This window comes from Eleutherodactylus coqui, chromosome 4, assembly GCF_035609145.1.
Source record: "Eleutherodactylus coqui strain aEleCoq1 chromosome 4, aEleCoq1.hap1, whole genome shotgun sequence".
Taxonomy (NCBI): domain Eukaryota; kingdom Metazoa; phylum Chordata; class Amphibia; order Anura; family Eleutherodactylidae; genus Eleutherodactylus; species Eleutherodactylus coqui.
In genome coordinates this window covers 186,231,652-186,257,862 of record NC_089840.1, presented here as the reverse complement: position 1 = coordinate 186,257,862, position 26,211 = coordinate 186,231,652, and the positions used below count along the sequence as shown (strand labels likewise).

The window sequence follows — 26,211 nt, the reverse complement described above, 5'->3', positions numbered from 1 at the left end:
AGGTTTCAAGAACCCCAACGGTCCTTCTTAAGGCCATAGAAATCGCAGATCGCACCTATGTGCGATCTGCGATTTCTGTTCTCTTCTCTATATGCGCTCAATGGGGCCGGCGGCAGCAGCGCCGACCCCATTGAGAACATATAGAAGACAAATTATTCTTCTCTGCCACAGCTGTAACAGCTGTGGCAGAGAAGAACGATGTTTGCCCATTGAATTTAATGGAGCCAGCAATACAGCAGGTTCCACTAAAAGCAATGGGCTGCCGGCGATCGCGGGACGAATTGTCGGGAAGGGCTTAAATATATAAGCCCTTCCCTGCAATTCATCCAGAAATGTGTTACAATAAAAATATATACCGGCGTATAAGGCGACGGGGCGTATAAGACGACCCCCCAACTGTCACCTTATACGCCGGCAATACAGTGGAGCAAAGAATAAAAATCATTACTCACTTCTTCTGACATTCTGCGATGCTCCTGCAGGCTGTCGCTCCCTCCTGGTTCCCGGCAGAGCATTGCTTTCTCTACGAAGGGCTTTAAATCCCCGCCTCCAGAAACACACGTGCCTTCAGCCAATCACAGCCAATGACAATGATGTCATTGAATGGCTGTGATTGGCTGTGTTTCTGGAGGCGGGGATTTCAAGCCCTGCGTCCAGAAAGCAATGCTCTGCCGTGGACCAGGAGGGAGCGACAGCCTGCAGGAGCACCGCAGAACGTCAGAAGAAGTGAGTAATGATTTTTATTCTTTGCTCCACTGTATTGCCGGCGTATAAGGTGACAGTTGGGGGGTCGTCTTATACGCCCCGTCGCCTTATACGCCGGTATATATTTTTATTGTAACACATTTCTGGATGAATTGCAGGGAAGGGCTTATATATTTAAGCCCTTCCCGACAATTCATCCTGCGATCGCCGGCAGCCCATTGCTTTCAGTGGAACCTGCTGTATTGCTGGCTCCATTGAATTCAATGGGCAAACATCGTTCTTCTCTGCCACAGCTGTTACAGCTATGGCAGAGGAGAACGATCTTTACGCTGACAGTGCGAGGGGGGGGGGGGCACTTTTGCCGCTATTGTGGCTTAATAGTGGGACCTGTGAACTTGAGATGCAGCCCAACATGTAGCCCCTCGCCTGCCCTATCCGTTGCTGTGTCGTTCCCATCACTTTGTTGAATTGCCCAGATTTTCACAAACGAAAACCTTAGCGAGCATCGGCGATATACAAAAATGCTTGGGTCGCCCATTGACTTCAATGGGGTTCGTTACTCGAAACGAACCCTCGAGCATTGCGAAAAGTTCGTCCCGAGTAACGAGCACCCGAGCATTTTGGTGCTCGCTCATCTCTAATAATTACTATAAAAAGCAGCTCTCCTTTCTTTTTTATTTTTTTCCCCAAACTGTAGGTTTACTATCAGGGACATAACAAGATAGAGTCCATTCACACAGGCATATTTCCTGCACTTGTGCTCTCCATGTATTTCTCAGACAGCACATACATCCATTATAGCTCCATAGGTAATTTACACAGGTGTTTTTACACCCAGACTGATGGACTGTGTAAAACAATTGCAGCATATCCTTTTCTGGTCCAAATCACAGACCAACATCAGACATGCAATGTCCTCTTCCTGCAGGTGTCTGCGTGTTTCCTTTGGGAGTTGCACCCAAGAATCTCGGGCACAACTCATATATGCTCATGTGAATAGACCCTTAGAAGTTACACATTTTGCTGTGGGGCCCTACTGTGAAATGATGACTACTCACACTGGTCGAGAAAAGAAAGGCTAAAATTACTAACATTATGGATGTGTTTCAGAAAAAAACAGTCTTAAAATTAACTGGGCATGGGGAGAAATGTCTGCCTAATGGCTCCCCTCCGGCTTCTATCCATCCGGCTTGGCTTGATTGACAGAGTTTCAGAATAAAACATAGTACTTTGTAATTTATGAGCATGTCAGTACTTAATGCTGCCTATGGTTAAAAATAGCATAAATCTACTGACAAGTTCTCTTCAAAGGGTTTTATCCTATATATAAAACACAAAATCTGTTTTTTTTTTTGTTTGTTTCTGTCAGTTCTGGCCCAATTTGAGTGAAATTCTTCATAAGCGTTCTTCAGCACCAAGCAACAAATACTGGCGTAATTAAAAATTGAAAACTCACTGAGTTCCCCTGTAATTTTTGTTGCTGACAGCAACCAATGACAGCTCAGCTTTGATTTCTTATACTGCTGAGGTGAAATGTGATTGGTTGCTATTTCTTTCTTTGATTTCTTACACAAAAATTACAGAAGATAAGGTTGATAAGCCAATTGCGCAGCACCTCATAATCACATTTTTGACAAACTAATGATTTGGGACCGCGGCATAGTAACATCAGTTATTATGTAGAAGAAGGAAATAACTTTAAAAGCCCAATTTTCAGTAACCAATCAGTGTGTCTACAGTGCTATGCAACGCATGGGTATATCACCAAGTGGAAGACAAGAAAAAGGACTTTTTTAAATCCCAGAGATAATGTTACTTTTGTCAATGGGCTATGTTTTGCATTCTAGCTCAGCTCCATTCCCTAAGGGCTCAGTCAGATGAGCGTTTCTTGCTTGCATTTACTTGCATGAAATGCATGCAAAACGCATGCGGCAAAGATTCGTGTGACTAAAGCAGGTGTCACAGTTAAAAAATCGCACTTGGGTGCTTTCAACATTTGTACATAAAGTGCAGCACCATCACTATCTCCTGCTACAGCTGTGACAGCCACAGCAGAGGATTCCTTGGATGTAAAACCCCTGGATGTGTCACATCCAGGGGTTTCACCTTGTGGATAATGGGGCCGGCAGCAGCAGCGGAAGCCCCATTGACAACATACAGAGAAGATCGCAATCATTTACCACAGCTGTGACAGCTGTGGCCGAGGACTTCTTCATCTCAGCGGTGAGCCCCTCAACACTGAACACTGTAAAGCACTGTCACAGTTTTCAATGACAAGGTGACTCCCCACTGGGATGAAGAATTCCCCTGCCATTCTGCAGCCCCATTGAAAATAATAGGATGCCAGCAACCCCTGAAGTGATTTTCGGGGGAATGGCTTTAAATATAAGCCTCTCCCTGAAAATCGTCCCTAGAATGTGTAAAAAAATAAAAATATATATACACTCACCTCTCCGCTGCTGCAGGGGCTCAGGCACGTCTAGCTGTTTGGTCCCCCTGCACTGCTCTGAAAGGGCTGCTTCTGATTGGCTGAGCTCTCAGCCAATCACAGGCAGTGCTCAGCCATTCATTGAATTCAATGAATGGCTGAGCGCTGCCTCTGATTAACTGAGCGCAGGGACCAATCACAAGCAGCACTCAGCTGTCATTCAATGAATGGCTGTTTTCTGCCAGTGATTGGTCACTGCACTAAGCCAATCAGAGGCAGCGCTCAGCCATTCATTGAATTCAATGAATGGCTGAGCACTGCCTTTGATTGGCTGAGCGCTCAGCCAATCAGACACAGCGCTTTCAGGAGGCGGGAATTTTAAATCCCCGGCTGCTGAAAGAACTTCAGAGCAGTTCAGGAGGACCAAGCGGCTAGACATGCCTGAGCCCTGGCAGTGGCGGAGAGGTGAGTATATATATTTTTTTTATTTTTTACACATTCCAGGGATGATTTTCAGGGAAGGGCTTATATTTAAAGCTCTTCCCCGAAAGTCACTGCAAGGGTTGCTGGCAGCCCATTGCTTTCAATGGGGCTGCAGAAGCACCGGCCCCATTGAAAGCAATGGGAGAACATCACGTTCTTGTGCCACAGCTGTGATAGCTGTGGCAGGGGATTTCTTCATCCCCGCGAGGAGTCTGCTTGTCACTGAACACTGTGCAGTGCTGTCACAGTGTTCAGTAATGAGGGGACTCCTCACAGAGATGAAGAAATCCTTGGCCACAGCTGTCACAGCTGGATGTGACAGCATCCAGGGGTTTCACATCCAAAGAACACTGGTGCTGCAGTTAGTTGCATTTTGCAATTTCTTGTCCGTTTTTTACTGATACAAATTATTTGTGCAGGTAAAAAACGGACATGTGACCGCTGCTATTAAAAAGCATCCGTTCTAAATCCAGACAACGGTTTTAAGCCACTGGTTCCCCATTTTCTGAGCAATTACAGTAGATAGCAGTGCTATTTTAGAAAAAAATACATTTATTATATAAACAAAATCAATGCATAATTCATTATCAACACATTAAATGATAAGCAAAAGAAAACCTCATGGAAGAAGCCAATGTTCTTATTTTATGTACCTTTATAATGTATTAACAAACAGACAATGGCTTTGTGTTGGATGAGATTCAAGGTACATATATCATGCAAAAGTAAGTCAAAAGACAGGTCAATGCACACAAAGATAGTTGGGCTTATAAACCACCTGAAGGCAGAGTTCTGCACAAATAGCAAACAATATAAAAGGAACAACATGGTTGGTTATACATGAAGACTGCGTAAGCTATTTTTATCTAGAATGCTGAAGGCTATTTGCAAATGATATGGTTTCTCCAGAGAACACATTTTTAATTCAAGCATTAAAACAAAAGCCTTGCTTTATTTAAAGCATGCTTTCTGTATACTTACAAAGCCTATTATTTTTTAATGTACTGTACATACACCAATGTTGGAAACAAGGTTAAAAAAAAAGCTTTAGAAAGGACACATTGTGGTTGAAACTTTATGTAAAGAGTAATATCAAAAACATGAACGATAGGGGGGAAATTAAACTTAAAGTTTTAGGATAAATGTTATGGCTCATACACACTGGTTTATTATGGCTCTGTACAGGGGTGATCTGAAAGCATTCCTATTTACCTTCATATAAAGCTATAATGCTATGTTGTTTTATAATACACAGGCTGGTGATTAACTGGAGCTTGATTAAACCCATAGTGACGAGACTATTTTGTGCCTTAAGGACCAAGCAGATTTCATTGTCGCATAGCAAGAGCCATAATTCATTGACAAAGCCATTTGAGGGCTGTTTTTTTTTCTTGTTTGTTTTTTAAGGACGAGTTGTATTTCTAACAGCTTAACTCTGGGTACATATAAGGTGTAGTATAACTTTTACAAGTTATGTTTTTTTTTATTGGGGGAGAATGAAAAACATCCAGAAATTCTGCCATTGTTTTGGGGTTTTGTTTTTAGAGCTTTCATCATTCATCATGATTAGTTCGAAACCAGTCTAAGGGCTCCTGCACACTTGCGTTTTTCTTGCATGTTTTTTTCAAGCGATTGCCAATGGGACTTTCTAATGTTGAAAATGCATCGTAAATTGGTGCTTTACAATTTTCGTGCAACACGTTTTTAACATCAGAAAGTCCCATTGACAATCGCGTAAAAAAAAACGCAGCGATATTGTGTGAAAAAAAAACACACAGGAAAAACGTAAGTGTGCAGAAGCTCTTCAATAGATCTTTTTATTTTTTATAGCTACTTTTCCACAAAAAAAGAACAGTTGGATCTACATCGCTGCATCCTAAGAGCCATAACATTTTTATTTTCCTCACAATTGAACTATGTGAGGTCTTGTTTTTTGCAAGAAGTGTTGTAGTTTTTATTGGAACGGATCAGAAAAAAATGGCTTAGAAGCTCGGCAAGGGTCATAAATGACTTAAGGTGCATGCAGACAAGCGTGTGCTGGTGCGTACATAGGTGTGCACAAAACCGTCCACCCATGTACGGGCACAAACACACGTGAATGCAGGTCCGTGCAGCATTGCTTTCAATGGAGCCACGGTTGCTGCCGGTGGCCCCATTGAAAGCAATGGTCTGCCTGCAACCCATGCAGTGATTTTCAGGGAAGGGATTTAAATATAAGACCTTCCCTGAAAATCAATCCTAGTTGTAGTAAAAAATAAAAAAAATATATACTCACCTCTTCATTGTTGCCGGGGCTCAAGCACATCTAGTCGCTTGGGTCCTATCACTGTAATGAAGCTCTTTCAGCAGGTGGGGAGTTAAAATCCCTGCCTGCCTAAAGGGCTGCATCTGATTGGCTGAGCACTCAGCTAATCACAGGCAGAACTCAGCCATTCATTGAATGCCAGCTGAGCGCGGCCTGTGATTGGTCACAGCGCTCAGCCAATCACATGCAGAACTCAGTCATTCCTTGAATTAATTGAGCGCTACCTGTGATTGGTTACAGGCAGTGCTTAGCTGTCATTCAGCTGCCGGTGGCCCCATTGAAATCAGAGAGATTCGCCATCCTCTGCCACAACTCTGACAGCTGTGGCAGGGGATTCTTTACTCCCTGAGGGGAGTCCCCTTGTTATTTCACCCTGTGACAGTGCTGTCACAGTGTTCAGTGATGAGGGGACTCCCGCGGGGAATTTTGACACACACCATGGACCTATGCGGTGCATGCATGTTCTATCTTTTACAGGTGCATGAGTTTGTATGCCTGTAAAAAACGAACATGTGAACACACCCTAGGGAACCAATAGCTCTAACAGATGTGTAGTTATGTGTGCATGTATGTACACATATAAACATGCTTGTCTGAATGCACCCTTAATGTGTAAGCAAATGCCAAAGGCATTACCCCCTATGCCAAGTATCCTAAAATATAACTTTTATAATATATATTTTAATTCACTTACTAAAGGTTAAAAATCCAGATATCAGGATGTCTGAAACAAAGGTCTGGGAGACTGTCATAAGGGAACTGGTAGCAATGTACCATCAGGATCATTGTATTGGCCCAAAGAAGTTTAATAATAGGACTGGTTGCCCATGGCCTGGGCAAAGACTGTTAGATACTTAGACTGAGACTATGCATCCTCTGCTAATGGAGAAAGAAACTGTTGGGTTTCCTCTTACTCCCCCACCGCTCTCCATTGACATAACACAGCGGCGTTCAGTACTGAACAGCCACTATTTACACTGAACGATGACCGCTCATCTCATCGTCCATGTTGCATAAACGATGGACGATGAGCTGATCGCTCATCGTTCAGTGTAAATAGTGGCCGTTCTGTACTGAATGGCCACTGTGTTATGTCAATTGAGGGGGGCGGGGAGTGAGAGGAGGGAAATTTCCTGCAGCCAGCCTGATGAGAGCTAACAATACTTGCTACCGTGCACCTGTATGCACGTACAGTATGTGCGGGGACAAGTGTCGGGCATCATTTGCCCTACAGTCGTCCCGTCTAAAAGGGTTTCAGCTAGTAGAGTAAAGGGTAATTGTTCTCAGTAAGAGAAATCAAGTAATTTGCAGATAGATACTTTTAATGGCTAACAAAAATACATGATGTTACATCATGTATTTTTGTTAGCCATTATAAGGTATCATCTACAAGATAACTAAATTGAAGTAGTACTCTTAAAGCAGGAGTGTCCCAAGACCATCGACCATAGCTGTGTTGAAACTTGATGGCACTATGGAAAATTCAAAAGTGTTGCTGATGTGTAAGTTATCATAGGCACACAAATAAGGTTGGTCAAAATGATTATGGAAAGTATTAGAAACATAGTAGTCACAGACACTTTAGAGATGTTGAATCAGTGTACATAAAGGACAAGGAGTTGGTGCAACCCCGGCAGAAAAGGTTTGGGCAATAGCAATCAGCGATCTTGTGGGAAAGCTGACCATTAAGACTCACATAAAAGTATACCAGTATTTTAGGGTTAATGCACACGGGCAGAAATTCTGTGACAGGATTTCCACCCGTGCACGCTGCCATAGGATTGCATTGGTTTATGCAATCCTATGCGCATGTGCGGCTGTGCGCCAGCCGCCACATCGCAGGGCAGAGAGAAGACACCGGAGGAGGTGAGTTGCGGGTCACTGCAAGGGCACAGGTGCATCCCACTGCGAGAATTCTCACAGCGGTATCCAACCTGGCAGTCTGCATTCACCCTTACAACTGTCCTACTGTTCAAGATATTGCACTCACCCAGTGTGAGTGTAACCACTAAGTTCTGTGCCCCACCAGAGACTGTAACCATTGCACTTGAGAAAATTAAGATAAATTGCTCCTGTTTGTATTAAAAATGTGTGTGATATTCAGATTGGTCCCTGCGCTGAGCCAATGAGAGGCAGCAGTCACTCACCCATTCATGAATTCATGAATGGGTGTGTGAGTGAGATCTGCCTCTGATTGGTCAGGCTGTGACCAATTAGAGGCAGCTCATTCAGCAGGCGGGGATTTTAAAGCCCCGGCTGCTGAATACTATATAAAGAAGCAGTTCAGAAGAACTGCCGGCGGCCGCGCTGAACTCCGGCTGCAGCGGAAAGGTGAGTTTACATTTTTTTTTTTTTTTTACACATTTCTGGATGAATTGCAGGGAAGGGCTTGTATATTTAAGCCCTTCCCGACAATTCATCCTGCGCTCGCCGGCAGCCCATTGCTTTCAATGGAGCCGGCTGTATTGCCGACTCCATTGAATTCAATGGGCAAACATTGTTCTTCTCTGCCACAGCTGTTACAGCTGTGGCAGAGAAGAATAATTTGTCTTCTATATGTTCTCAATGGGGTCGGCGCTGCTGCCGCCGGCCCCTATTGAGCGCATATAGAGAAGAGAACAGGAATCGCAGATCGCAGATAGGTGCGATCTGCGATTTCTGTTCTATAATTTATCGACGAGCGCATAAAAAGCGCTCATGTGTCCGATACCATTGCAAAGCAATGGTTTTAAAAAATCGACGCACGCATGCGCAAATCGCGCGAAGGAACGCCCGTCTGACTAAGGCCTGCATCTGTAAAAAGTGATTGTCCTCTATAAATATTAATTCTAGGTGAAAATATCTCCCTAAATTTCAGATAAGCTCATTTTAACAAGTCTGTAATACGGATGTGTATTACAGATGTGTTACAGATGACATTACAACTGTATATCATTAGTATTTCATCAATATTAGTTCAGTATTTGCCTCTGTGTTTTTCATTTTCTACTGATCTATATTTACCCAATAGAAAAGAATAGCAATATGGAGGCAAATACAGAAAAAATAGGTCATGCTGCGCTTTGAAATGAATATTCACCTTTAAACACCATGCTATTTTTAAGTGCAATATCTTATAGCATTCAGAGTGTTGTTTGATGCAGAACTTCAAATCTCCTGCATTGACACTGACTTAAATAATACAATTCTCGCTGCCTGCAGCAACCACTGGAAGGGAATAAGGAATTTAATGCATACTGTTATATTATTGAGTTTATTGTATACAAAATATACAGCCAGCTCCTAAACCTTCTCTAGTGTAGGCAGCCAGAATTGTATCATTTAAACACAGATCTGTGCAGCAGGTTTAAAGTTCTGCATCCGCTAAACAGAAGTCTAACTGCTAAGAAGATATATTAGGAAATTAGTACAGATTTGTGGACCTATTACGACTTACAAAATACTAAATTATAATCAAGGGTGGTGTCACGTTGTGCTCCTGGGACCTATAGTTCTATGGCTATGCAGGAGCACATTTCCACAGGTGTGGGATGATTGAGCTGGCTGGATGTGTATTGCTCCAGTAAGCCAATCACCACGGGTCTGCTGCACATAAATGCCAGCCTCTTGTCCTATAGGGTGTTGGTCGTTTATCTTTCTACTCATTCCTCGCAGAACCCTGGTGTTTGGAGTCATGCATGTTTTGCTTGGTGTTGCTGCTTTCATGAGGTTCTGGGTGGAATTCCCTTGTCTGTAGGTATAAACAGTGTTCTGTTCAGCTTGTATGCCATTTACTATCCATTATGAGCCAGCCCCCTAGGTTCCAGTGTATTGGGATGATCACCCCGCTTGCAGTCAGAACTCCTGAGTTTAAGTTGTCTTGTTAGAATAGGGACTCATGAGACAATGAGGACCTTAGTATCTTAGCCAAAATACGAACCAATACCTTGTACTTACTTTAGCTATTGCACTTGCTAATGTGTGTTGAAATCCTTGGTAACTATTTTGGTGTTTGTCAGTCATATTTGGATGTCTGCTCACAAGTACCATTTAGGGTTCAGTCAGATGAGCGTTTTTTTCACACATGTATAGGTGCATTTAAAAAATGGCTCTAATAGAACCAATGCTTTCCAAAAAGCAGTCATGTGTCTGTCTTTTACAAGCGCTAAAAATTTCCACCTGCAAAAGATAGGACAACGCTTTTCGCTTTGTTTTCGTGTGAAGCAATGGAACTTTGAAAGTAGGAAATTCTACTGTCAAAGCCCTTAAATAAGCCCTAGATACAAGGAAAAAATGTAAATAATACATCACCTTGAAGCCCTGTCAGCTCCAGCATTTCTCTTCTAACACAGGAAGAGAAATATGATGTCATAGGCATCATGGAAACTTGATGGAATGATACACATGATTGGAACACAAGGCTTGAAGGATACAACTTATTTATAAGAAACAGACCAAAAAAAAGGGGAGGAGGTATTGCGTTGTATGTTAGGAAAACATTAATTTCCACAGAGATTCAAGCTTCAGAGCATGGGAGTTCTGTAGAAACTGTTTGGGTAAGAATACAAGGAGAGAACAACAGAAAGGACACCATTGTAGGCATTTACTTTAGGCCACCTGGACAAGCAGAAGATATTGATGAACTCTTTCTACATCAGATGGCCAAGCTCTCAAAAAAGCATGACATAGTGATCTTGGGAGATTTTAACTATCCAGACATTTGTTGGAAATCTCTCTCAGATAAAAGTAATGGATCCAACAAATTCTTATCTGCTCTTGCAGACAACTTTATCTTCCAAAAGGTCGAAGAGAAAACAAGGGGATCTGCTATCTTGGACCTAATTCTTACCAACAGGGAGGAAATGGTTGAGGGAGTAAGGGTGGTTGGGACCTAAGGAGGCAGTGATCATGCTATCCTTGAATTTTGGATAAAAAGGGGAGGAAGACCTAAGAAAACTCAGACCTCAATGTTGGATTTCAGAAAGGCAGATTTCAATGAATTCCGAAAGAGTTGGAATAATCCAATAGCTGGATGTTCTTAAGGACAAAAATGCCCAAGAAGGTTGGGAAATATTGCGAAATTAGATTCTCAAAGCACAATCGTTAACAATTTAAAGAAACCAGGATGGATGAACGCAGAACTTGCACACATGTTAAAAACAAAGAAAAATATGTTTATCAAATGGAAAGAGGGGGAAATATCTAAAGAAGAATATATTGTGGTCTGCAGAAACTGTAGGGCAAGTGTCAGAAAAGCTAAAGCTAATAATGAATTGAGGCTTGCAACAGAGGCCAAAAGCAATAAAAAAGGATTTTGGGGGTATGTCAAAAGCAAAAGAAAAGTCAAAGATGCTATAGTATGCTTACAAGATGAAAATGGTGAATTGGTTAAGAATGATGTTGAGAAGGTCGAACTTTTAAATTCTTATTTTGTATCTGTTTTCTCTCAGAAAGTAGATGGAACATCAACTGATCTTCCCTGTGCTATTTGAGGAATAAAAGAATGCAGGCTATCTGTAAACAGAGAGATGATGAGGGTACACTTAGCTAACTTAAATGAATTCAAGTCCCAAGGTCCAGATGAATTACATCCTAGGATACTAAAGGAAGCAGCAAAGGTAATTGCTGAACCACTCGCCATAATTTTTGAAAATTCCTGGAGAACAGAAGAAGTGCCAGAAGATTGGAAAAGGGCAAATGTTGTCCCTATCTTCAAAAAAGGAAAGAAGGTGGATCCAGAAAACTTCAGGCCTGTGAGCCTGAATTCTATACCGGGAAAGATCTTTGAACAAATTATTAAACAGCATGTATGCAAGTACTTGGATGAAAATTGAGTAATTAACCAGAGCCAGCATGGGTTTGTAGCAAACAAGTCATGCCAGACGACTCTAAATTCCTTCTATGATAGTATCACTGACTGGTTTGATCAGGGAAATGCGGTCAATATAGTTTTTCTTGACCTTAGTAAAGCATTTGACAAAGTATCTCATACTATACTTATTGAAAAAATGACCAAATATGGGATTGACAAGGCAACTATTAGATGGATTCAGAACTGGCTGAGTGATCGTACTCAAAGATTGGCCATAAATGGCTGCACATCCAAGTAGAAGAATCAAGTGGGGTACCACAAGGTTCTGTTCTAGGCCTAGTGTTGTTCAACATTGTTAGAAATGATCTGCAGAAGGGAATTGATGGGAAACTGATCAAATTTGCTGATGACACAAAGCTAGGAGGGATAGCTAACACTAGGGAAGAGAGAGAGAGTATTCAAAAAGATCTAGAAAAGCTTGCACAGTGGGTAGCGACTAACGGAATGGTATTAAATAAGGAGAAATGCAGAGTCCCACATCTAGGCAAGAAAAATGAAAAAAGCACATACAGAATTGGAGGAATTGAGCTAAGCAGCAGCACATGTGAAAAAGACTTGGGTATACTAATAGATCATAGACTGAACATGAGTCAACAATGTGATGCAGCAGCCAAAAAGGCAAACACAATTCTGGGATGTATTAATAGCAATCCTCCCCCATTGCTTTCAATGGGGCCGCACTATTTATTTGTGAATTTTACTATTGTGTGACCGCACAACAAGTGCAAATTAAAAACACGTGTGAAGCTTCGGTTACGCATTTTTTATACATGTGTTCTGCGTTTTTTTTTTCCACGCACCTATTCATGCATGAAAAAAATGCCAAGCCCTTACTGTTCAGTCTGTTTTAGTCTCCATTTGTTTGCATTTCCTTCTATTCGTGTTCTTCCTGGGCATGGTGTGTATTAGGTTGAAGTTGGACATGACAGGTGAACTTTTCACTTTAAGTTATCCCTTTAAATATTACTGGTTTATTTTCAACAAATATCATTATGCAATTATCTTCCAACTAACTAAAGTTTTGGGTACAGTAATTTACACAAAATAAATTCAGGACAGAAACATATGGACTTACATGCTATTGTATTTTTTTTTTACTGTATGTTATCAAATTTTCCATACCAGACTGAGAACCAATTCATAAATGGTTTTGTATTTCTCCATTTAGCACAGCTTATTTTAAAGCATAATACGTATATTATACAACCATTACATATTTAATTGCCTTGCTTATTACACCAATATCCCACAACATAAATTATACAAGTAAGTCTAAGAATAAAAATAATATTCAACTATTAAAGGTTTTTCCAATTCGAAATTATGTTAAAAACGCTGAAGGTAACTTGGAATGTTGCTGTCATTTGGCATAAGAACATACTCCTGTTATTAGTGTAATTGTAGTTGGCCATTTGTCTCTAAACACTCTGCATAGATTATATCAAGAGCCGTCTTAGAAGCAGCATGTGGCAAAGAAACCATGATTTTCAATGCCAAATTATCTGACACAGCTCTCCTCACAGTAAGTACAAGACATAATAAAATCAGATTTTAAGTGTGAGAAGAGAAGATGAAAAAGCATTTTCCTCCTCTAATGTGGCCTAATTCACCCATAAGTATGATGAGCATATCTCGCATTGGTGGTCATTACTGGTCAGTGTATGGTGCTGGGTAGTAACAAGGAAAAAAATACCAATGGTAGCAATTATGGACCAGGAAAGAGCAGAAAAAATTAACACAGCAAAAAAATAAAATGTACAAAAGGAGTAATTTAAAAAAAGAGACAAAAAGAGTATACAATATTATTATTACCAATGCAACAACGTAATAATAATCTTTATTTGTATAGCGCCAACATATTCCGCAGCGCTTACATAGACAAGGGGAATACAGAAAGACAAAAGTACAAAAATTACAGAACCACGGTTTCATAGTAATCAGTTGATGAAAACAATAGGGGTGCGGGTCCTGCTCCAACGAGCTTACATACTACAAATAATGGGGTGATACAGAAGGTAAAGGGCTGGAGATGTGCACGGTATGGCGAGGTGGAGATGTGCATGGTATGGTGAGGTGGAAAGTGAGGGATGCTATACACAGACAATGGTCAGACATTGAGCCGTGTGACGGCAGGATCAGTATGACTGCAGGAGCGGTTTATGATGGCTAGCAGGGATTGCAGTCAGTAGATCAGGGAGCATGTTATCAGGCGGAGTACAGAGGAGTTTGTTTAGGGAATGCGGTATGCCTCCCTGAAGAGCTGCGTTTTTAGAGCACGCCTGAAGTTCTGCGACTCCTGCATTGCTCGGGTAGCCTTTGGTAGTGCGTTTCAGAGGACCGGTCCTGCCCTGGAGAAGTCTTGGGGGCGGGAATGAGAAGTTCGAATTAGAGGGGCACGCAGTCTAGTTTTGTTAGCAGAGCGGAGAGCCTGGGCTGGGTGATGAATTGAGATGAGGGAGGCAATATAGGGTGGCGCTGCGCTGTGGAGGGCTTTAGAAATAATGGCTAGCAATGCAAAGTATTTTTGGCTACTTTAAAGGCTCTTTCCCACGAGTATATATCGGCTGCTATTTTCACTATATTCCAATGCATCAGATCACATGACCATATTCCCACGGTGTTAAAGCACCCTGCCGCACCAATAGAGCGTTGGGCGCTTTAACGCTGGGTCAAAAAGATAGTCCTGGAACTATCTTTCTGGCCAGAATACGTCGGCTACTGCATAGGCTCCTATGGGAGCCAATGATAGCGGTCAGAGAAGGGAGATGGAAGGGAGTTCAGCAGTATGATTGCTAAACTCCCTTCCTCTTCTCTCCTCTCTCCTCCCCTCTGGCTGCTTGCAATGGGAGGGGGTGATAGAGGGGCGGAGCTAAGTTCTGCCCCCTCTCATTGCTGGCTGCGGAGAGGGGGCAGGTGCTTTGCTCCGCTCCCATCCCGCCCACTCCCATTGCAAACAGTCAGAGGGAAGGAGAGAGGAGGTGAGCCAGTGAGGGGGAGGGAGGAGGAAGGCAACAGCATTGCGGCCTCGGTATATATGTGTCGGGCGTTCATACCTTTTTTTTTTTACGATGCCGGCGGGTGCATGTAAAAACCACCTACATGTGAAATAGCCCTAAGATGTATAAAGACCATACATATACGTATACATTCATATACACCATAATAATCCTTTCCTGTCATTGTCTTTTTTTCTTTCACCTTTATTTTTTTATGCCTTTTTAAAAAAAATCTCTTTTTTTATTGCAACATAGACATGTGAGGGCTTGTTTTTTTGTGGGATGAGCTTTTTTTTAAAATGGTAATGGATGAGATAATCTATTAGAACATTTTTAAAAAGTCCTAACTGGGGTGAAAGAGGTTGTTCATGGTTTTCTAAATATGATATGTTATATTTATTATGTGCATCAGCATGTTTACAGTGATAGTAAATGTATATACTTGTTTAAGTTGCACAACTTTAAGAAAAAACACTAAAACAAACTTTGCTTTTTTTAGTTAAAGAAATTGACTTCTGTGTCCATCTTTTGACCCTTCATTGACATTTTTATTATTTTTTTGATTAGGCTGTGTGAGAGCTTGTTTTTTGTTGGGCAGGCTGTGGTTTTAATTGGTACCATTTTGAGGTACATATGACTTTTTGATTGCTTTTTAATCATTTTTTTTCTTTGAGACTGCATGATTAAAAAAATGAATTTCTGATACTGTGTACTTTTTCTTTGATAGCATCGATCTTGTGGAATAAATATTGTGATATCTTAATATATCAGACTTGGCAATGCCAATTATGTTAATTTGTTTAGAGTTTTGATTTTTTTGCTGTGACAGCTGGTAAAAAGGTGGGGGCATTTTTAATGTTAGAATTTAAAAAAACTTCATTTAAATATTTTTACTTTTGTTTTTTAAGTCTCCATATCAGACATGAACTGTAGTAGCTGTCATATAACCATTTATATAGTATACTGCAATACTTTAGTACTGCAGTATATTGAATACTTATTGTCTCTCTATTAAGCCCTGCTATTAGCAGGGCTTAATAAAAAAAACAAGTCCATGGCAGACCTGGCAGCCTACACAAGACCCAAGGAAGGAATGATAACTAAAGGGCATGATGCAATGTCGTCATGACGGGGAACAATGAAAGGACAGGAGGAACCCTTTCACTTTTGAGCAATTTAATGGCCACTGTCAGCACAGACAGCAGCATCTGAATGGCTAAATACCTAGGATTGGAGTTATCTCTGATTCCGGCTACTGTAGTTGGCTGCCAGCTGTAACAGTCGACTGTTGCTGCAAATGAAGTGGGCTCAGCTCCTGAGCCTGCTTCATAGTATGGCACCCAATACCCAGTGTACAACTACAGCACATGTCAGGAGGATGATAAGTTGAAAATTATTAAAAAATATTACACAAATAATATGAAAGCCTACCTCCCGTGAAAAATGGCATAGTGCTAAAATCTTCATGTACCATTTGTACTGTAGATATCCTTTTTTCATCTAACTCACTCAGCAGGAAGCTACTGTATTATTGTACACCCCGTGGCAGATACTGTGCAGTGGCAGCCCCATTATCAGCCTGATTACTCACAATATAATTGCCACCCTACACTCCTGTGATTACACCCGTCTCACTAAGATATTGCATGCTTAAAACAATGCTGAAATTCATGTAGACACAAAATGAAATGGATTTAATTACAGTATACAACTGAATATCTGGGTACAATATAATGAAATTCATTTCCTATCTACAATGAAACATGTAATATTTATGTAGCCTTTTGGAATAAATTAATTAGCTAAATTTTAAATTTTTTTTTTTTTCTTTCAGAACCATAGTACTAGACATGTGGAAAATATTTAAAAATTTGCATCTTCGTGGTGCAGAAAAATGCTGCATATAATCTGCAGCATATTTCAATTATGTAATTAAAATAAACTACAGATTTTAAATATGTAGCATGTCAATTTATGCTGCGGACTTTGACAGCAGATTGCAACCTTCACGAAAATCCACCATGAATAAAAGCCCTGTGAATGTAACCTAAAAAATTGGTTCTGATGCTGCTATGCTTCTATTTCACATCTTATTTTTTTTTGTAAACCTTTGCTCAGTAGAATTACTGTTTATTTAGCACAAATGTGATATTTTCATAAGGAACTTAATAAAACTAGAGCATTTCTTTCTCTAGAGTAAACAATTCCGCAAGATAACTGGAAATTCTGAGAAAGTCAAGTACAAGTTAATTTCCTCAAATAATCTGACCTCAGGTTCAATATAACCGCAACTGGAAGTTAGTTCAGAAACTTGTATTAAAAAGTCTCAAGGTGATCTCAAACAAACAAAGTATAAGACCAAAAACGCATCACACAGTGTCTCAATAAAATATGTAAAATGAAATATTTAATGAAATACCTAATAGGTTCAGACTGTATAACCTTAATCACTTAGCCTTGAGACTAAAGCCTACCAGGGAGTCCTTATTTATCTCTGCAGAGACATATTAAAACATCCCTTTCCTCTGCTGTGCAGAAGCTTTGATCACAGAGCTTTGGTTAAAGACCAATCAGCAAGGTCCAAAGGCATGTGATGGCTGTGACAGCCAATCACATCCATCACAGTGCCTCAGTTGTGCCCTCCCCTCTATGTCGAAAGTCAGGTAACTCATCTGACAGCTTCCCTGCATGTGGCTGTATGATCAAGCTGTTCCAAGAGAGCTGAGGTCACATAGCTTTACTCAGAGACTCACAAAACCTCATTGTGTGGTCTCAGAGCATGTGATGATAGTGACAACAAGTTATATCAATCACAGTATAGTTTAATTAAAAGAAAAACCTTTCATAACAGTTTTTACTGTCCCCCTCTCCTCACAGCCTCTCAGTTCATATCATAGAATGGTAGAGTTGGAAGGGATCTCCAGGGTCATCTGGTCCAACCCCCTCCCCAATGCAGGCTTCACTAAATCATCCCAGACAGATGTTTGTTCAGTCTCTGTTTGAAGACTTTCATTGAAGGAGAACTCATCACCTCTTGGGGCAACCTGAGGTGGGTAGGGTATGTTCCTATGGTGGACTCGGACACACATTTGTCTGCATGAATTCTTCATTTAAAACCACTACAGAAACCTGCAGGCAAGCTGCATATTTCTGCCGCATATTTTGGCATGGATTTGCTTGCGAGGTGTAATCCACATCAAATTTCACCGTGTAAACATGCCTGAAAAGATGCCTGAAAAATGTCCCAATAAAAGGGAGACTCCAAGTTTCATAAGATGCTCCCTCATTTCTGAGGCCTCTATTTAAGTCATGCTGCACACTATGATCCCATGGGGAATATTTCTAAAAACTGCAGATTTAGTGTACTAAACATTGAGATGTATTCCTCTGATAATTCCAGCTGTGATAGAGAAAAAAAAATAGTTTAAAATTGAAAATCTGCAAAAAAATAGAAATGTTTAAATTTCATTTTCTTTAATTCCTATGAAACAACAAAAGGATTATGAAACTTCCTTAATGTGGTTTTGAATACTTTGAGGGGTGCAGTTTTTAGAACAGGGTAATTTTTAGGGAATTTCTAATACACAGGCCCATCAAAACCATTTCAAAACAGAACTGTTTCCTGAAAATAAATTAATTTTGAACCCTTTTCTAAATTTGAAAAATTGGTGTTATACCTATAAGCCTAAGGCCCAGTCAAAATTAAGAGGAAATGTAAAAATTGTTGCCAAAATAATTTGGACATATGGTAAATGTTATGTATTAACTATTTTGTGTGCTATGACTTTCTGTATTACAAAAAGAAATGTCAAATTTTGAAAAATTCAATTTTTTCCAATTTGGTTCTAAATTTTGGCTTTTTTCTAAATAAATGTAAAACATACCAACAGAAATTTATCATGGATATAAAGTGAATCATGTCACAAAAAACTGTCTCAGAATCACTTGAATAAGTAATAGCTTTTCAAAATTATTACTACATAAAGTGAAATATGTCAGATTTGAAAAATTGAACTTTGGTCATATAGGTCAAAATTGGATGTACTTTATACTGATAAATTAAATCCCAGTTGGCTGTAATATTAAATGCGGTTTTCAAGTCTTGGAAATGTTGCAGTACTCAATTTACAATAATGGCCATGTACATAAAATATCAGTTCAATTGAGGAGGGAGTCCTGTTAGAGTAAATTTAGAAGTGGTATGTTTGCCATGCAGATTCAACAGTGCAAAGCAAATAATCCAACACATGTCGATGGGATTTTGAAAACATGTAGCGGACATTTTCAATACAGAAAATGAGTATACCAAGGATTTTCATAGGAATGAAAAAGTAAGTTATATCAATAAATATCTAGCAATTTGATAGTTTCCATAAATCTAAACTTAAATGCTTCATACTTTCATTTTTGGATCTTTATTCCATATATTCTTTTGTTTCCACCATGAACAATTTGAGCAATCAGAGTTTTAAAAATGTCCCTTTAGCCTGATTAGTTCTGATGGCATTGACAACAGTGTCACCAGAGCAGTTTTTACTAGACATGACATGGGCAGTAGGGCACAGCTCCCTGTAATTAAAGGGGTTGTCCCAATGTAGACTTTTTTCATCTATCCACAGTATAGATGATTAAAATCTGATTGATTGGGGGATCTGATCACTGAGAGCTTTATCAATCCTGAAAACAGGGTCCCATGTCCCTCCCCTCCTTCCCACTGTGGGCTTGCTGCCCCCCACCCCTTCCACACACAGTGAGGAGGAAATTGCATGAAGTTGCAGTCATGCATGTGTGGGGCCACTCCATTCCTCTTTGGTGGGGCTGATGGAGATAGTCGTGCACTTGTACACAGCTATTTCAGTTAGTCCCTTTAAAATAAATGGAGCAAAACTGTGCATGCATGACTATCATTCCATTCACTCTCCACATTACTGTGAGTGAGTGCAGTGACCCTGCAGTGACAAGAAGAGGGGGACACAGGACCTCCGTTCTCAGGATCAGTGTGGATCTCAGTGGTGAGGTCCCCACCAACCAGACCTTTATCCCCTAAACTATGGTTAGGTGATAAAAGTCTATATTGGGATAACCGCTTTAAGAAACTTGAGAATTGTTAACAAGCATTATGGTCTGCACCAAATTATGGCAGCATTAATGATGTGGAGTTGCTTTAAAGATCCATATTGGATGATTGTTTTCTGTGCTGTAATTGTAGTGGCCCAGAGTTAGGGACCCTCTTGTATTGTGCTTGTCTACCCCATATTGATTTTTCCTCATGCATTTGTGTGTGTTTGTGTTATTTGTGGTGACCTCTTGGGATCAATGTCTTGTGTTATTGTCACCAATCTTGATGGAGTCAATGTGACTGTCTCCCTAACCTGCTCTGTATAATGCGATTGGTAGAGCTGTTGGGGGCAGAGGTAATTGGTAGAGAGAAGAGAAGAAGTAGAGATGTAGTCGGAGGAGAGGACATGTGAGCAGGAAGCTGAGGCCCTGATGCTTCCGTCTGGGTTAGGCCTGGATTCATCTCATTTATCGCTGACATGCATCTCCTCAGGGGACCTGAAGTTAGACTCCGTTCTTGGAGTAGAAGTCGGTGGAGAATGCTACAAACTGCCCTGCTTAACTACAGCATAGAGGAACTGTACCAATACCGCTACTGCAAGTCGGAGGACAAGATCTGGCATGGGTATTTGCCCCATGAATATTGATAGGTCAGCGAGGAAAGGGCGTGAAGAGTAAGGAAAGACTGCTCATGTTTGTTTCTCCACGTCTGGAGCACTTCCATCAGATTACAGAGACTGATGATTACTGTATCTTGGGAGAAGAGTGTTTGTCTACGCTACAGAGGATTGGTAAGTTGATGCTTTAATTCATTTATAAAATGATTTTGATATGATGGACAAAATTACATAGTAATACTTATCCAATAAGACATTTTATTACAGAAATGATGATATTCTGCTCTGATAATTTTCATTTGCTGCACAGAGTTTTCGGTGAAAAAGCTGCAGCTTTTGTGCCAGTTTTTCATGCATTTTTGAGTCAAATCCAGAAGTCGAACCAGCAGGATAAAGTACAAATCCTTCCTTTATATCTTTTGTATCTCTTCTCATATATGTTGAATCTACTTCTGGCCTTAGCTAAAAGAAAAACTGCTACAAAATCTATGACTTAAAAACCTATATGTTAAACCCCCTTTACTTTAGGAATGTAATAGTACAAAATATATATAGTCTACAACAAGTAACATAAAGATTTATCTTTTTAATAGGTATTCTTTATTTCTGATTATTTTAATCTCATGCTAAGTATTTTATCTCCCCTGAGGATATATCAAAGAGTAGGATTTTTTTTTCATGATAAACACACTAATTATATCAATTTTCCTTACACTCGCTCTGAGGTAACAACCTTAATAATTTACTACTTGAAGAGCTATTGAACAGATGGCTTATCATTTGAACAAAAATGGCACCCAAGCAAAATGAGTGTTCTAAGGGCATAAAGGACACAGCTCACTGAGAACCTCGGAGTTCATTAAAACAACACATGGAAAACATTCAAATTTGATCTACAGATTTAATTGCTTCCATATATCTAAACCTTAATGCTTCATATTTTTTTTCAGCCCTTCATTCCATAATACATGTCACATCTAGTATAACTAGTTTACAGAATCGATAGTGGCTACTTTTGGGTGGGAAAGTGAGCACAACAAGGAACAGGGGAGCCCAGTCTTTACAGACTAACTAATTATAGTAAAACCAAATATAACTAGATATGGAGTACTACAACAACAGGAATGCCAGAATTCCTTGAACCAGACTGGTCGCTCAAGAAAAGCGTCCATTCTAAAAAAGACAACTGCACTATGGGAGAGAGACCACAACCAATTCAAGCCTATCTGGCAACCACTGTACTAACATTTAGCCTGGGTTCCCACACAGTGGAATCCCGGTGGAAATCTCGCGGTTTGGCCGCAGCGAAAAAACGCAAGATTTTCGCCGGGAGAAGCGCTGCTTCAAAACCCGGCTGCTCACTCTTCTGCTGCGGCCGGCGCTCCCATAGAGGAAAGCGCGGCCACAGCGGAGGAAGAAAAAGAATGAGCATGCTGCGGCCGGCTAATCCGCGCCGCAGTGCCAGCTTCTGCCGGCTTTGACACTGCGGATTTGCCGTCCCGTGTGGACGAGATTTCTGAGAAATCGCGTTCACATGGCTGGCTAATCCCGGGATTAGCGGCTGTAGGCGGATTTGCCGCGGCGAAATTCTGGACGGAATTTCCATGGCAAATCCGCCCCGTGTGAACCCAGCCTTAAAGGGGTTGTCTCGCAAAAGCAAGTGGGGTTAAGCACTTCTGTATGGCCATATTAATGCACTTTGTAATGTACATCGTGCATTAAATATGAGCCATACAGAAGTTATTCACTTACCCACTCCGTTGCTGGCGTCCCCGTCTCCATGGCTCCGTCTAATTTCAGCGTCTAATCGCCCGATTAGACGCGCTTGCGCAGAAGGGTCTTCTCCCTTCTGGTCGGTCCAGGCACGAGCGGCGTTCTGGCTCCGCCCCCTTCTACGCATCATTGCGTAGCTCCGCCCCATCATGTGTGCCGATTCCAGCCAATCAGGAGGCTGGAATCAGCAATGGACCGCACAGAGCCCACAGTGCACCATGGGAGAAGACCCGCGGTGCACCATGGGAGAAAACCGCGGTGCATCCCTGGGAAAGGACCGGCGGCCATCTTTGGAAGAAGTTTTATAAGTTGATGAAACGCTAGAATGGTGAGTAGAAACCTTCTTTAAACCTTCTTTACACGTGTACATTGTAATGTTTGATTTAGAAGGGGGACTGGGCAGAAAAAAAAATGTCACTTTTGCCTCGGGACAACCCCTTTAAAGGGGTTTTATAACTTTTTTTTCATTATCGGCAGTGGGGACACAAGTTATGTATTAAACAACAAACACACATACTCACTGCACACTGCTCCACCACTGCTGTTGGCAGCCATTACAGTGCTCTGTTTACATTGGCAGTAGTGGTCACATAATTTGTTTAGTCACATGACTGCTGCAGCCAGTGGGCGGCAGGCAAGGATGTCATCATTGATGTCCTGTAAACCTGCTTCCGGGTTTCTACATTAGAAGTACATGTGACAGGTTTACGGGATGTCACCAAGCCTACTAGTTAGGTGATGTCACCTGCTAGAGGCCACAACACTAGACTGCTGAAACAGCAGTCCGGTGCTGTGGTGAGTATATTTCTTTTATTCAGTTTGGGGTATGGGGAACCCAAAACTATATATAGAAGAAAATACTCAGAAAATCCATTGAATCCCTAAGGCTAATAAACTTGAAGTACGAAAGCTGACTGACACACAACTCCTAACACCGATTCACAGTAATCTTTGGCACAGCATATGGCCAGTGCACAATCATTATTACCAGCAGCTTGTGTTCAAAGAAGCTGAACTAAATAGTACTAGAAAGAACCTTATTGACTGTCTGAGCTGACAATCTGACAATCATCCCAGCTAGCCCAATAGCCAAACTAAACTAATAGAGTTACTGACTGGCTGAGCTATCAATCATTTTAGGCAGTCCAGCAACTGAACAACATAGGGAATGATTGACCACCAACTACCAAGGCTGAGTAAAGCATGCATCACAAACCCAGGCGTCACAGCGCATTCGATGCCAAGACTATACATTTCATAACCAATCGGCCTCTTTCACATGAGTGATGAATTTTCACGCAGGTCGGATCGTGTCACAAAATCACAGCAACGATGCATTGCTGTGATCTAATTCCAAAATGAAATAGTGTTTTTCATCCATTCACACGGTCGCATTGCGTGAAAATGACACTACAGCGACGGTCGACAGAATGGCTCTATTTAGCTATCTTCTTCAACAAGCCCCACACCAAGGTAAACTCCTTCCCCCTTCCTTTTTTTAAGCTCCCATACTAATCTACGAGAGCTACCTGCGATTTTTATCAAAGGATAGGTCATGGCCAATCTTTTGACGTTGCAACGAAAAATCTTGGCTAAAATCGCTCATGTAAATGAATGCATTGGAATCCAATGCTTTACATGGTCCCAATTTTCTGGCAATGTTTTCTTGCAGCTAATAGCAACGAGAAATCACTTGTCTGAATGAGGCCTTAAGGGTAAAATATGTGAATCCATATCAAGGCTAAATGGGTTGTCTAGATTTAAAAAGTACAACAAAATAAAATTCAAATACCTAATTATGGATTTCTGAGTTAACTAAAATAGGTTCCTATTAATGACCCATATCTATTAACCAGAACAAAGAGTAGCTAAGAGTATCAATTGGAGGACCTTGCATTGTACAGGCAGCTCATTCATTTTAACAGGATCTGTGTAATGCCTAATTTGTCCTGTGGCGGCAATGCAGGGAAATTGAACACTTGCTGTTAAGTTTCCCAACATACTAGAGCTGATTTCTGGGGTTTGCAGCATCAACATTAACTGATCAGCTTATCATCAGAGTGACGTTCTAACAAGAATGGGTTATACAAAATGTACACTCCTTTACTATCATAATAAAGTTAAACGATTAGAACACATATCTACAATACATTCATCCAGTACAATACAAAACTATTTACAGATCAGATACAAACACAGCAGCTTAAAAGTATTTTCCATAGTGCTCCACTAATTAATTTTGCTGTACAGATTTAACAGTACATTACTCCTTATAATATCCAGTACTTTTTCTAACAATTAGATTACTGTCTGTGTTATCTCTAATGAGGAAATACCTCAATTAACACAGAAAGATCAAGGAATTACTATATTAAACAAGATTTTCCCATAATAGAATAATAAAATGCCAATCAGGTGTGATTTAGTAGTCACATCAGAAAAGCCCCTCAAGCTTGCACATGAAGGAATAAGCGACTGGATGTTAAAATGATTGTCCAGTAAAGAACTTGAATGATACATAAATCAACACCTATGCATTTATTTTCCTCTTCCAGTCTGTTAGGGCTTGTTCACATGAGCACTGTGGGCGCTCAGTATAGGCACGTGAAAAGATCGCGCCTACACTTCACTAAAGATCGTGTGAACGGGTTAATTCCAGCTACTTGAATTAGCCCGATCACATGATCCAAGGTGCGTAGTGCATGCTTTCCAGCTTTCATAGGAGTCTATGGAAAGCACGCACCAAAGATAGGTCAGATTCTACCCTTGCATGCACCACAGAGCTTAGATGTGACTTTGCACTTGCATGTCCAATATTTGATAGGTGCAAGAATTTTGTGGATCTAACATTCATCTATCTGAACGGTTCTATAGAAAACCATTGGTTCTTATATGAGCGTGTTCTGTGCTAAATCTGAGGTCATCTGAGATGTGCCTCTCCTTTCATCACTGATGCTCTGTCTGGCTCCAGCTCTGCCTCTGCTGATTGGATACTATGTATAAGTATCGACCCAGCACAAGTTTAGTGAATGGAGGGCTTTATATTATAGCAAGAATAGAAAGTATTAAAGGAAGGAAGAAAACATGGTTATTTTGTCTCTGCCATGCATGTACTGGGGCAATTAAGCTTTAGTAAGGGGAAGCCTGGGGAAATCTTTAAGAAAGGACATTGCTTATGAAAACAATGTATCATTGATTTTAGTGTGGGCCTCTAATAAGGTCATCTATGTGTTAATTTATATTTATAATTATAAATATTTTAAGCAAATTTTTACTTAGATCCAATTTATAGCATCATCCTATAGAGTATGCAAGGAAATAGTATACAGTCTTTAATAACATGTACTAAAACTGTATCAGGTCTATGCACTTTGCATAAATATAAATAAATGTAATAATAATAACAAAAATAATAATGTAATTTAAATAGTAATAAGAACATCCCTGCTTCCAGACAAGATTTCCTATGACAGATTTTTTTGTTCTATCATACCATCATATACTTTGCTTCTTTGAGAGAACCATCTTAAAAAAGTACACATGGAACTACACAATCCTTGCAGGTGCAAAGAAAGGACCATTTATATGTTTTGTACACATAGGGATATACATGTACAAAGCAATCCCAAATTAATTTATTTTAGAGTGGGCACACCTTATTTATACAGTGGATATAAAAAGTCTACACACTCCTGTTAAAATGCCATGTTTTTGTCATGTTAAAAAATCTGATAAAGATAAATCATTCCAGATTTCTTTCTAACATATTATCTGTACAATTCTATTGAAGAACAAACTAAAATAATTTATGATGGAAAAAGTAAAATAACTAAACTAAAATATTGGGGTTGCATAAGTGTGAACACCCTCTTATTTTTGGAGATATGGTTACGTTCATAATCAGCTAACCACATTAATACTTAAGCTCTTCCAATAGGATATTCCTGACATTCTCTTAAGGCCCTTTTACATGCAAATATATCCTTTCAAATGAC

The 26,211-nt window shown here is 40.4% G+C and overlaps 1 protein-coding gene across 1 annotated transcript in view; it reads right to left on the bottom strand.

Moving 5' to 3' along the window:
* GRID1 (glutamate ionotropic receptor delta type subunit 1) overlaps window positions 1–26,211 on the bottom strand; it is a 1,141,753-nt gene that overhangs the window by 343,723 nt on the left and 771,819 nt on the right. The window lies entirely within an intron of this gene.